Source organism: Giraffa tippelskirchi, chromosome 4 (assembly GCF_054371585.1).
Source record: "Giraffa tippelskirchi isolate mGirTip1 chromosome 4, T2T-mGirTip1v1.2.pri, whole genome shotgun sequence".
NCBI lineage: Eukaryota > Metazoa > Chordata > Mammalia > Artiodactyla > Giraffidae > Giraffa > Giraffa tippelskirchi.
Genome location: NC_137278.1, coordinates 133,077,467 through 133,081,433, shown reverse-complemented (window position 1 = coordinate 133,081,433; position 3,967 = coordinate 133,077,467). Strand labels below are relative to the sequence as shown.

Sequence of the window (3,967 nt, the reverse complement as noted above, 5' to 3'; positions counted from 1 at the left end):
AAAAGGTGGCTCAGGGGTAAAGAATTCACCTGCCAATGCAGAAGGTGAAAGAGACACAAATTCGATCCCTGGGTCAGGAAGATCAATCCCCCGGTCAGAAACGGCAACCAACTCCAGTATTCTTGCTTAGAGAATCACATGGACAGAGGAGTCTGGTGGGCTATAGCCCATGGGGTCACAAAGAGTCAGACATGACTGAGCATGTAATAAAGAAAAGGATGTTTTGCAAAGTATCAGACTCAAAAAAAGGTTTGTGAAAATGGACTCTGGATTCAGACCTACTGGTTTGAAATTGCGCTTCTCCTTACCTGTAGGCAACTTTCCTGGTTCTTGGGTATTTATTTGCAAAACAGGAATAACAGTACTTAGTTCATACAAGGTTGTTGAGATGAGGATTACATGTATAAAACATTTAAGATAAGGGTCTTTATTAAAAGTTTGCTGTTGTTATTTTGTTTATTGAAAACCCTCCTAGGAGGAAGCCCAGTAGGCATGGAATCACTGGAGATCTCAGTAGCAGGAGGGACTGCGCATCTCTTGTTAGGAGGCACTGGCCTTTCATGGGTCACATGATCTCCTTGTAGTGAGTGTGGGGACAGGCGGCACATGGAGAGCCCACCAGGCTACACAGAGGGGGGAAGTGTTAATTTCCATAAGAGAGTGGTGTTCAGTGACTGGAAGAAGGGTGAAAGCACACTGGGCAGGCAAAAATAATAGATGTTCTCTACAGCATAAATATATAAACAATGCCTTGTAAAATTACGTGACTCATTTCTCATCCTCTGAAGAAGTCTGACCATTAATCCTCCTTTGAATAGAGCCTGCTGTCTTCTTAAGCACGTATTAAGATGCTGACACATACATAGCTTTTAACGTCTGGCATGATGGTCAATCCCTTGTTTCTGAGAACACTACTTTCAAGCTTCAGACCACTATTTTATCAGTGAATGGAAGTGACCCTCATTCTGTAATGTATGTAGTGAAGGATTTAAGAACACTTCTAATAAAGATATTTCTAAGAATACTAATATTATTATTGGCCACCTGATGTGAAGAACTGACTCATTTGAAAAGACCCTGATGCTGGGAAAGATTGAAGGCAGAAGGAGAAGGGGATGAGAGAGGATGAGATGGTTGGATGGCATCACCAACTCGATGGACATGAGTTTGAGCAAGCTCCGGGAGTTGGTGATGGACCGGGAAGCCTGGCGTGCTTCAGTCCATGGGGTTGCAAAGAGTCAGACATGACTGAGTGACTGAACTGAACTGAAGAATACTAAAAAAATACCCTTAATTTCCAATTACATATCTTGTTAAAGAATAGTTTAGCTTCTCCATGGTCGTGTTTCTCTGGTTCTCTATGTGAAAAAGCTACCATATCTTCTCAACATTCTTCTCACAGCTGCCTTCACCTCCTTGTTCTGCAGGCTATAGATGAGAGGATTCAGCATGGGAGTGATCACGCTGTATTGTAAAGGGAAGATCATCTCTAGGGGGGAACCTGAGGTCGGCAACAGATAGCTGAGGAAACCTGAGCCATAAAACAAAATCATAGTAGTGAGGTGGGAGGAGCAAGTAGAGAAGGCTTTACTTCTGCCTGAGGTGGAGCTGATGCTCAAGACGGTGGAGACAATACAGGTATAAGAGAAGAAGATGAAGACCAAGGTTCCAAAGAAATGTAAGAATGAAGAGCAGAGCAGGAGTGTGCAATTGGTGGAGGTATCAGAGCAAGACAGAGGGAAGAGAGAAGACAGCTCGCAGCTGAAGTGGGGAATAGTTTGGTCCTCACAATAGTCTAAATGGACAGCCAGGAGGATGTTGATGAGAGCATCCACAAAGGCCAGGCCCCAGGAGCCCCACACCAGCCCAGCACAGAGCTGGGTGTTCATCACCTGGCTGTAAAGCAGAGGGGAGCTGATGGCTACGTAGCGGTCATAGGCCATCACAGCCAGCAGACAGGCCTCAGTGCCCCCGGTGGTAAACACAAAGAAGGCCTGAGCCAGGCAGCTCTCTACAAAGATGGTTTTACTTTCAGAAAGTAGATTTTCCAGCATCTTGGGGACTGTGACGGATGAATGGCAGAGATCCAGAAAGGAGAGTTGTCCCAAAAAGAACTACATGGGCATGTGGAGGTGGGGATCAGCCCTGATAACCAGCAGCATCACCAGGTTCCCCATCAAGGTCAGGAGGTAAATCACCAGAAACAATGTGAAGAGAAGAATCTGGGTCTGAGGGTCAGCAGAAAAACCAAGGAGGATAAACTCACTGAATATGCTGTGGTTTCCCATAGTGATAAGATTTATCCTAAGAATCCAAGAAAGAAAGACATTAAAACCCCCTTTGTGCCTCCCAGTTACCACACTGCCTTAGCCCTCTTGTTCATTTACATCATTTCACAATTGTACTGGAAACCATGTTCACATATTCCTAAGCTAACTTCCTAATCATCATGATAACTTTGATATTGCTGGATGGCAATCCACCATCCCTCTATCAAATCCCTATGTAAATTTGTGGACCCTTGTCTTACATCTCTGGAAGTTTCTTTAAGATGGTATTAATATAAAGAACATTTTGTATAGTCAGTGGGAATAGAGAGAGAATTTTTGATGCAGCAGAGCAAGACATAAACAGCAAAAGTGTAGTCATTTTAAAAGGGAAAAGGAATGAGATCCAGGCAGGACAGGTGGAGTTTTCTCTATAATTAGAAAGACAGGCACTTTATCTTTCGTAAACAGGAGGGAAGGTAGAGTGAGTGGGGACCGAGGCAGCTAGCTTGGAGGATTTTATGGATGAAATGAGAGACTTTCTGGCTATTGCAAAGTTTTGTAGAAATATGAGATGAGATCATGAACAGAATTTGCCTGTCTATCTATGCATGCGTGTTGTGTGTTTTTAGTGAGGTGGTGGTGAAAGATTTTGATGAACCAAGAACACAAAACTCAGGTACACCAAATACCTGTGACTAATTTATGAAGGAAATACAGTAGGGTTAACTGGTGATGTATTTGCCCCTTTGAGATGCTGGGACCAATCTGAACAAGCCTGTGGGTATGTCAGTAATACTTAGCTGCTTAAGCACCATGTGTGGAGCAGATACATATTTGGTTTTAAATGGAGTTTTGTTTTGTTTTCTTTTTATAGCCATATATAGTGATAAAGACAAAAAGATGTAAGGAAGAAGCATGCTGGCAAGTGAATGAATCACAGAAACAAGGCTGTGCAGGGAATTAAAAGGGGGGCCAAGCCAAGGAGTATGGCTAGGGCAAAAGCTGTAAAGTCATTGGCTTGGGATTGAAGAACTGCTTACATAGGAACACTAGAGTAAACAAATTGTAAGATTTGGAGATAATTATTAGAGGGATGCTTGAAATTCAGATTTTGTAGGTATAAGTACTTCTGATGAAAAGTGATGGGTGTTGTTGTGAGAGTCGGTAGCTAAGATGAGGTAGAAGGTTCAGTCTCAGGCACAGTGGAGGACAAAGTCTAGGGTGCTGAGCTAGTGGGTAAGGACTGTTTTCCTGTTTTATTATTGTTTTATTTTTTAATTCTACTCCATTTTCTTTAATGATTAGTTTTAAATTTAAATAAAATTTACTGAAAAAACATTTCAGTTTAAGGTAACCAGCCGAATTATAAACCTAGTTGATTGTTGGAAGAAACAGCCATATATTTGAAAAGAGAAGCTATTCCCTGCAACAGAGTAATACCTGGTTGGATATTCTATGCCCAGCTTAAACTCCTTTTAATAGTTTTTATAACCAGGCTCTGCATTGTCAATGTCTCAGACAGCATGGAAAGTCTACATGCCAACCCAACCTCATGTCACACTCCAAGACCTGCCCATGTTCTGCTTTGTTTTGACATCCCTGACTTGTAACCTCAGGCTCTGGGTAACTATTCTATAATGCTGTCCAAGTCTAGCCCACGTTGGTCTTTCCTTCTAACTCAAGACAATTATATTCAG

At 42.3% G+C, this 3,967-nt stretch overlaps 1 pseudogene across 1 annotated transcript; it reads right to left on the bottom strand.

Moving 5' to 3' along the window:
- Positions 1-1,358: 1,358 nt before the first annotated feature.
- LOC145545658 (olfactory receptor 8S1-like) lies at positions 1,359-3,552 on the bottom strand (annotated as a pseudogene). The gene has a single exon (XR_014082161.1). The product of XR_014082161.1 is annotated as an olfactory receptor 8S1-like (transcript).
- Positions 3,553-3,967: the final 415 nt, after the last annotated feature.